We start from the raw sequence: 10,203 nt of genomic DNA, 5'->3' as shown, positions 1-10,203 counted from the left end.
TATTAATTTTCAAGCTTACCTTTATACTTTTCTTGTCTAGGTCACCATGCAATCATTCTTTGCAGTTCATCTCCTGAGTAACTTAGCAAAGCAATGTCATCAGCAAATCGCAGATTACTGAGGTATTCTCCATCTACACCTGTCCCTAACTGCTCCCATTCAAGTCTCTGAATTCTTCCTCTAAGCAAGCTGTGAATAGCACTGGTCTCGTATCTTTATTCAAACGTGGCATCAATGCAAATTATTGGCAATGACGCAACTTCAAATATTTTATCCCCTGTCTGTACTTCACGCTCCCTTCAATTCACAAAAATCGAAATCTTAAAAGAATATAGAACTTGAGGACACTTGCTAAAGTTTTCTTGGCATGCTCGGGACACCCTAATTGCGGAGAAGTCAAACACTGCAGACTCTGAAATCTCCTGCATGTTTTCCTCGTGCAGCTCGTTTTTGCTAAAGAAATAATGCATTCTCCATGACTCTTACAGTTGTTGCTATGTCACCAGTAGGATAAATAAGCCCGTCGTCATAAAAGTGAACCGCGAACCAGGAGTTAGCATCTTTCCGCGCTTCTTTTTGAGGTACATACAACTGGGCTGCACAGCTATTGCATGCATTTTTAGCAACGGCTTTTCTAGCGACATAGCTCGAAACATAGTACATCAGTCCCACCTTTAGGCAAGCGCTTGCTATATGTAACCATTTTTTAAATGAAGAGGTTTCCCAAGTCATTTGCATCGGCTTCGTAGAATGCATAGGACAAAGTCTCTTTGGATGCAACTGGCACTTTCATCCAAGTTACTGGGATAAAGATGCCAATAAATGGGCGACCACTCTTGACTGATTGCTGTGAAGGCTGGGCACAACTTTGCGAGAGTGAAACCAACTCTTCCGCTGCGTCGACGCTTTCGTTGGGCTTGTGCGCGGCCGCACTGTCTGTCTAACCTGTCGCAGTGTTGTCGATCACATTCAGCGGCCCAGATTTGTGTCTGCATCTTTTCGGAGGCGGCTCCTGAAGGCAAAGGTTCCTTTCCTTTCTCTTGAGTAACCTTTTGGGCACTAGATATTTCGAGTACAGTTCGAACAACGTTGGTATGGTATCGGCCTTTAGATGGGGTTTCTCTCGAGCAATCTCGCTCACCACGCCGTTTACAGTGGTGTGGAACGAACGCTCGATGCAACTTTCCTCACAATGTTTCTCACACACAACTCATGAAGGTGTCAACCTTGTCGTGAAGGTGTCTTGCCTTTTTATCGCTCTTTCCCACTCCGTCAATCGCATAGCGTCGGTGGGCGCAGTGAACGACTCACGCTGCTTATTTGAACAGTAGCCCCTCGTGCACATCGTAACAAAACGCGTCCATTCCTTGTTCTATCTCTAGGTTTGAACATGTCGTGGCGACAGTAAAAGCCAGCACCACTGCACCTCGATTAACATAAAGACGCGAACAAGCAAAGACAGTAACGGGCGCACAGAAACAATGGCTTCATGCGGCTTTACGATGCGAGAAGCGCGTCGCGTCGTCTGCTGTGGTAGCAGACGACGCTACGGCACACACCTGACAGGCAGCGCTCTTTACTGCCCGCGGCGGGCTTTCATAGCAAATGGCGCCACACTCTCACACAGCGGAGTGCTGGCGTTCGGCTACAGTGCTGTAGAATATTCTAGAGCACTATAGCTCGGTACATTAGCCAGTATATTCTAGGCACTAAAGCACGGATTATGATATGTTGATTTTTAGTTCTGGTTTTGTTTTTGTGGATTGACTTCTGTCTTACAATTTGCATGCATGGCTTTGTAACTGGACGATTAGGATCACATGACCCAAACGTATAAATAGCAGTACGCGCATCGCGAAAGGTTCGTTTCAGCGCAGCTTTCGTGCCGAAGATACGTGAATTCAGCGCAATGTAAGTTGACTTTGTCTTTTTCGGCGATTGACTGTCGGGTGCCAGTATGACGGTCGCTCTGGTCGATTGAGTACTCTAACTGCATCGCCAGAATTATTCGACACTTAAAATTTATTTGTTGCAGACATGAATATTTATAAGCACCCGCATTTTAAGACAGCAGTAGTTGGAATGAGAATTTGTAGGATTTTGGTATTTTTCAACTAAACTGCAATATCTGCCCGGTCGCTTTAGTCAACATGGCTGCCAAGACGTCATTGGCCTGGCAGTGATTTCAATATAAGCTGACTTTAGGGCCATTCTTTTTAACATACACCCGCTACACCATTGTAGAAAATATACACCATTGTAGAAAATCTCATACCTCCAGTTTGTTTTAGATAGACTATAGTGTAGCTGGTGTAGGGTAAAAAATGGCCCTTTTGTCTTTTTCTGCGGCTGACTATTGGGTGCCAGTATGGCGGCTACTGATCGCTTGATTTCAACTGCATCGCCAGAAATGTTCGACAGTTAAAATTCCTTCATTGCAAACATGAACATTTATAGGCACCCGCATTTTAAGACGGCAGTAGTTGGAATTAGAAGTTGGAAAATGCTCGTATTTTTCAAGTAAACTGCAATATTTGCCCGGTTGCTTTGGTCAATATGGCTGCCAAGACTTTATTGGCCACCTGTCTGGAGAAGGCATGGCCTTAGTGGCCATGCCTGATCGAACCTCAACACTGTGCCGTTAATTTTATACTTCAGCGGAACTTAATAATTTTCCTGGTGTGCTTTCGACAGAATCATTACTTCGAAACGGGTGTTGGGACTGCTGCGGCATTTATTATTTGAGCATTCCCGCCTTGCCTTGCCTTTCCTTGCCTAGGCCAGACCGACCCGGTTTGCAGTTTCATGCTGCCACAGGACGTCACTATATCGGCGCACCCGCGTACGTGTGGTGTTTGCGCAGCTCCATGGTGTCAGCAGCGTCTTCTGCTATGAGGATTCAGGCTATGAGGGACACTGTACTGGATGGCTCCGTATATTTTCGACCAACTATAGTCCTTAAACGTTCATTGTCAGCCAGCGCTTAAAGTCTGACCAGTCTGCCATCGGAGGGGGTCTACACGGGTAAATAGGGAAATAAAAAGGAAGGGATAGAAAGCGACTGGTGAATCACTTGACAACATGGAGGAAGGGCATGACAAAGGGGGCGCCCTAGAACCTGCGTCCATTGCCGTCCTGGTCTTCCTTGCCCTCAGTGCGTTTTCTTTTCTTTTTTTTACTTTTTCATCCGCCCCTCTGCACGCAGGAGCGGCGTCCTGCGTGCAGGAGAAAGCATACGCGATGGCTGCGCACTATTTCCTACCATTTTCTTGTGTGTGTTTGTATGTATGTGTGTGATGACCGGCGAAGAGGTTTGGAGGTGTCGTGCGCGCTCTGAAAAGCTCACTACGCGTTGCTGCTGTTGACTGCACATTTTTTATTTCACATTATAGGCGGGGAATGCGCGAGCTGCGCTCTGTTCACGCCATTCTTTGCGCTTTTCGGCTCAGCACGTATATATGTTGATAACTAAAACTGGTTCATACTACGCGAGGTAAAACGCGCAAAGATGTTGACGGGCAGCTAGGAGGCATGCAGATGCCTTTACTAGGCAAAAGTTTAGTCCGCTTGCTCGAGATGGGAATGCGGCGAAGCGAAAAAAAAAGATATATGGGTGCGGCAAATGACTTTAGTATTACGCTCTTTATCTTCAATTCATATTTGACAATACAATACAATACAACTTTAATCCGAAAATCCGCGTGATGGCGGCTAGACGATGCTCACACCACCTTGGTTTGCTCGGCAGGGCGGTGCTAGCAGTGAAATTCAATATTATTAATCATAATATTTTCTTGTAGGCTTTCATTTAGTTTCTCAATAACGTTTACTTGCTCAAATTTGCTGAAAAACCACCGAGGATCAATCTATTTTCGCAATGTAATTCTTAGTTAGTTTCATTTCATGCTTTTTTCGTGACAGCCACACCGAATGACCGTCGCAGCTCTCCACTTTTCGCTCTTACACACGGAGCAGATTAAGCGAAATATCTTTGAGGATGCTTTACATTTGGCAAGGAGCTTGTACCCTTGCTGCTCACAGGTGTCTTCGCCTGCTCGCGAGCGCAAGTCCGCTGTGTGATCCAGTTGGCGCACCAGAAATTTCCTTTATTTCTTAAGCCCGGCTCTACGCGAGCGCTAGAAGACCAGTGCGATGGCACAAACGAGCAGCGAGCGCAGCTCGAGGAGGTTCCACGCTGTTGTGCCGGTGGGGTTATCACACAGTAGCCCACCGTCAACAGGGTTGTGCCAGTGGATCCTGCAACTGCCACCAATGTTGTGACGGTGGGGTTATCACACAGTAGCCCACCGTCAACAGGGTTGTGCCAAGGAGTTGGTAACGCAGCGCTCGTCACCCGTTTCGTGAACGAGGGCTGTCAGCTCCCTGGGCGGTAGCGATGAATCCGAGTCGGCGTTGGTGAGATGAAGAAAAGGCTTTATACACTATTTACAGGTATTTAAACAACAAGATCGGCTCTGGGGCCGAAAGCTAACATAGCCATGCGCGACTGTTCTCGCGCAGCGACGGCCGGGGAGATTCCGCCGCGTCCGCACTGTCAGGGGGCGAACTGCTCCCGATGGACGCTAGTGACGAACTCACACACTCGGAGTCTCGAACGGAAGCACTTGAGACTCCGTTGCCGAGAACCGTTGACGCTCAAAATGGTCCAATCCGATGGCAGCACTTTCGCAGGGCCAATGGGAGAGCTTGCTGCGCTCTCGCTTCAAATATGCCGCGGGGCGAGAAGGGGTTCACCGTCAGGGCCACGGCGCGCCGTGCTGTCTGGACGTTCAGCGCATGTTAAAACACGTCGCTTCTGTCCCTTTGGTACGGCTCGCCTCCAGTGCATTGGTGCTTTGCAGAGAAGTATCCAAAGTTTGTGAAGGAGGCGTTCGCCGAAGAAGTTTGGCGTCCGGCTGAATTTCTAGGCGGCTTTGGCCAGGCACAACAGCACCCCCGCCATCAGACAATGCGCCGGGAAGACGAGCTGCTCGCATGTGGCTCGGATGCCGGGCGCGCTCGTTCGCCAGGTTCCTCCAAGCTCACGTACAGTGTCCGGGCGCCAGGTAGCCTCACGTGCCTTGGGTTCCACTCGCCAGGTCAGGATCTCTGCCGACAGCCTTGTTGCCGGGGCACGCCGATCAACTTCGCTCGGGTCGCTCCGATGCCCTTGCCACTCGCCACTGGTAACGGTAGACTGTTCTGCGGCTTGCGAAACCGACCGACAACAGGCAACACCCAACACAAGCAAGTACCCTCGGTCACCCGTCAAACACCAGACAGAGGCAAAATTTCAAATTCAATTAGCTAAATTGTTGTCCCCTTTTTGCTCCCACTACAACAAGAGACAAGTGTATACGATGCAGTACACAAGGTTCAAACAACAATTTTGCGCATTAAGGATACATTAAATAGCAAAAAAGATTAATAATCAGTAATGGAAAAGAGTCTCCTTGAAATCACTTGGGCCATAAAGCACAACTGAGGAAGTAAGGAGGTCATTCAATTTGGCCCCGATCTGCCTAGAAAGTTACCGTTAGCGACGAAACGCTTGTTGAAGGTAGCTACGTCTCTAATGCACGACTCAAAGCATCCGAGTTCGCATTGTGCTGCTCTCTTCCGCAAGCGGCAGAACGCGAAGCAGTATTCGGGCGGTTTGGCTCTCCTCCCTCCGCTACAGCTTCGGCTGTCCATTTCTCTACGAGACCTTTCTTTCCACTTTGTATGTGAAAGAACAGACGAGCAGAAGTTACTCGCTTTGTTGAACGATCTGTCTCGTTCCTTACGCTTTGCGCACCAAGCGCGCATTTTCTCAGCACGGGTACATTTGTGCCGCTGGGATCGCCGTTTCTTTTCCTTTCGCGATCGTTTGCGTTTGCTCACCTTTCGGTGACAGCATTCTTTCATGCACCTGCCTTTCCGCTCTTTTCGGCGGCTGCACTTGAATTTTTTCTTTCTTTCTTTTGGTGCCAGCTCTTTCAAGCTGCTGGTAACCGGAGCTAATATGGCGCCGACATCGTCGGAGTGCGGCGCCGCGCCTGCATCGCGGCCAGCAGCGCATGACTCACTGCCAGTCGCGTCTGAACAAGGACAAGGCTCGCTCACGCCAGCCCCCAGGCTAGGCATATCCTCTGCAGGCTCGCCACTCAAGTTACACTGATCCGCCGGTGTGCCGCATCGCTCAGCGCTAACCGCCGCACGATCAAGGTCGTCTGATAGCTGGGGCGTTTCGGATCGCGTGAGGTCCATGTTCGCACCAAGGTTGTTTTCACCAATACAATTGAGCGCGTCAGGACAGGAAGATGCCTGGCTCCAGTCTAGTCGCTCGCTGTCGACTTCCCAGGTGTGGTTCTCAACAGCGTCCGCGTCATGGGCCTGCCTTCGCTGTTCACCACTCGTGGGCTGCGCAGTTTCCATGAACGGCACTTCGTCTTTCTGTGTGTCATGATCTACGTCGACCCTGACTTCGGAAATTGCCAATTTGTCGTCTACTAGCTTGACTACATCTCCGCCATGCTGTACAACTGCTGCTTCTGAGGAAATCACCAATTTGTCGTCTACTAGCCTGACTACATCTCCGCCATGCTGTACAACTGCTGCTTCTGAGTTGTCAGGCGGTTGATTTACTGCCAGTTCCTCACTCTCGATTGGTGGAATGCCTACAGCTACGTGGGAATGCGTGCAGGACGGTGTCACTTCGGATTTCTCGCCGATGGAGTCGGCTCCAACCGTCTCAGCTGCCAGTGGCTCGACCAAGGTAACCCTAGAAACTTCTGTTCGAGGCTCGATCGACTCGCTGCTGCTATCGCGTTGCTCGGCCGCTTCCCCAAGCTGTGTCTCATTCTCTGGTGCAAGTACAATTTGCTCCGAGACTTCCTGACTTTTTAGCCATTCGCTTACAGCGGCTTTCAACTGATAGGCCAAATCGAAGTACGTTTTGGTACAGTTTTTTTCACGCTGATACCTGTCCCTAAGTTCTATTGGTGACAGCCGATGTCTTTTCAGTAAAGACTCTTTCAGGTAATCGTAGCTTTTCAAGTCAACGTCTATCACGCGCTTGATTTCTTCCGACGCCTCAGCGGAGAGAATAGCTACCAATTTTTGTGCCCAAGTATCTCGCTCGAAGCGTTTACTTCTGCAGACATTCTCGAAGTCTGCCAAATACATTGCCATATCCTCGGCGATGAGGAACGGTGGTGGACAGTCTCGCGGTATTGAACCGTTACAATGAATGGCATTAAAAGCTTTAATCTTTTCCACGCTCATTCTATGTGTTGAAACCTCCAGCTGCATCAGTTGCCATACACGGGCGTCCTCTTTCTCGTGACGTTCCCTACGTTCACGATCCTCTTTCTTTTTCTCTTGAATATCATCCCAGGCCTCTGCGGCTTCCTCAACCGTCACTTCTTCTGCCTGCATGATCTCAAGAATTTCCTTTTTTCTTTTCGCTGAGCCCAAATCGATGCCCAACTCATCACAAATTTGGAGAAGTTCTTTGACCTTGTAACTTTCCATCTTTACACCGGCCTCTTGTTGTTTGCCTTTTTAGAATAGTGTACTATACGTTCGCTATCTCGCTCCTAGCAAGAGATGCGCAAGCCTTTCTCACACTGATTCCCCTCTTAGCATCCCCTGGTTTTCAAAACACTTCCTGTAGGCTTGAAACACGCAAGGTTAACACAATGCTACGCTCAGCCTTTCTCTAAGCTACCCTGTGTGTTAGAGAAGTCTGGCGTTTGAGGGACTTCAGGTACTCACCGCGCCGAGGTGCCTGACGCCGGTCAGTCCCGCAGCTGCCATCCAATGTTGTGCCGGTGGGGTTATCACACAGTAGCCCACCGTCAACAGGGTTGTGCCAGTGGATCCTGCAACTGCCACCAATGTTGTGCCGGTGGGGTTATCACACAGTAGCCCACCGTCAACAGGGTTGTGCCAAGGATCCTGCAACTGCCACCAATGTTGTGACGGTGGGGTTATCACACAGTAGCCCACCGTCAACAGGGTTGTGCCAAGGAGTTGGTAACGCAGCGCTCGTCACCCGTTTCGTGAACGAGGGCTGTCAGCTCCCTGGGCGGTAGCGATGAATCCGAGTCGGCGTTGGTGAGATGAAGAAAAGGCTTTATACACTATTTACAGGTATTTAAACAACAAGATCGGCTCTGGGGCCGAAAGCTAACATAGCCATGCGCGACTGTTCTCGCGCAGCGACGGCCGGGGAGATTCCGCCGCGTCCGCACTGTCAGGGGGCGAACTGCTCCCGATGGACGCTAGTGACGAACTCACACACTCGGAGTCTCGAACGGAAGCACTTGAGACTCCGTTGCCGAGAACCGTTGACGCTCAAAATGGTCCAATCCGATGGCAGCACTTTCGCAGGGCCAATGGGAGAGCTTGCTGCGCTCTCGCTTCAAATATGCCGCGGGGCGAGAAGGGGTTCACCGTCAGGGCCACGGCGCGCCGTGCTGTCTGGACGTTCAGCGCATGTTAAAACACGTCGCTTCTGTCCCTTTGGTACGGCTCGCCTCCAGTGCATTGGTGCTTTGCAGAGAAGTATCCAAAGTTTGTGAAGGAGGCGTTCGCCGAAGAAGTTTGGCGTCCGGCTGAATTTCTAGGCGGCTTTGGCCAGGCACAACAACGCCGACGTGCTTAATTGCTTTTTGTAAGTTTTTCCGCTTTTCATTTATAATGGCAAGTCATTATAGCAGAGTTTAGAAACCAAGCTGTGCCCAGCATATATTTAGGGGTAGGGCAAGAGATCGCGACCCCCCCCCCCCCATTTGGGTCACGGGCCACTTTATCTCGAGACCACTTTATCTCCGCCAGCTGGGAAAGAAGGGGAAAAGACGAACGAAAACAAAAAGTGTGTGCAAAAGAGCCACAGCACCAGAGCGTTGGGCTAGGTGAGGTAAAAAAAAATTACCGACGATTACGTTACTTCCTAATGCGAAATTTGAGCGCAGCAAATAAGCTGTTTCACCTTTTCGATAGATTGAGGCAAAGAAATCGAGCAACACATGTATGCGCTATCACAGAATTTTTTTTTTATTTTTCACACGTATTCCTTTAACAAAGACTCCCTTCTCGGCGGCGGCGATGAGCTTCTGCTTCAGCCTCGCTTACACCTGGTTGCTCTCGACGGTGGCGATGAGCCTCCGCTTCGGCGGTGCGAACGGCAGGGTCTTCTCGACGGCGGCGATGAGCTTCTGCTTCAGCCTCGCTTACTGCTCTGAATTCTGGCGGCGACGGCGCTGGGCCTCTGCTCTGGCAGCTCGTTTAGCAGCAGCAGCAGACGGAGGACTTCCACCGGTCGTCTCGCTCATGGCTCAGAAAGAACTGGCAGATAATTTCGCAGTGGCGAACGGCAGCGGCAATTTCGGTTCGGGCGGTGCACATATACAGATCCGCCGCCACCGATCTGGCTCTCTGATTGCCACCGCACTGGGGTTGCATTGGAGGAGGAGCGAAGAAAGGAATTAAGTTCGAGCCGGCGCTTTGACAACCGGAGACTCGCAGGAAGAGGGGGGCGGCGTGTACACCCAGCGGCAAACGATGGGGGCAGAAGCGCGCGCAGCAAGCGGACAACGCGATAAAGGGAGGAGGGAAGAGATAGCAGCGACTGACTGATGCTGCTGACGCCTTTAGTGAGTCAACCCCAGCTGCGGAGTTGGTTTCAGGGACAACGCCGCCGATGCCGACGCAAACAATATGATACCCTCGCTTCCGCAGCGCCAAGAACCAGGTCTAGCCGTGGGAAGGTGGTCACGTATTCGTCGACGTGCCGGGGCCTACGTGAAATAACCGGTGCGTCGGCAGCTGAAGAGCACCCTATCCGCCACACAGGAACAGGGGGGGGGGGGGACCCTCCCCTCCTCTTTCTGCATGGCGGCGACGGTGTTCTATGCAGTCACGTTATCTTGACTCTCTAGCGGCGTCAGCGGCATCCAGCGGTATCAGTCGGTCACTGCTAGCGCTGGGGGGATGAAAGGGGGGCGGAGCTGGTTACGAGGCCGACGACGACGCCGACGCGAAACCCAGGAACGGACGCCAAAGAGCTGCGCTCTAAAAAAAACGTGCTGAGAGGGCAATGCGTAGCCGTTGTAGGTGGTGGTGGAAAGCATTCATTACATAAGGAGAGGTTGCTTTGTGACGTCCTATGTCACCCTTGTCATGTGATCCTGTCCGCCCGACGTGCAAATTCGCATA

Source organism: Amblyomma maculatum, chromosome 7 (genome assembly GCF_055883805.1).
Source record: "Amblyomma maculatum isolate TAMU_Amacu chromosome 7, ASM5588380v1, whole genome shotgun sequence".
Classification (NCBI taxonomy): Eukaryota; Metazoa; Arthropoda; class Arachnida; order Ixodida; family Ixodidae; genus Amblyomma; species Amblyomma maculatum.
Note: the sequence above shows the minus strand (reverse complement) of the source record.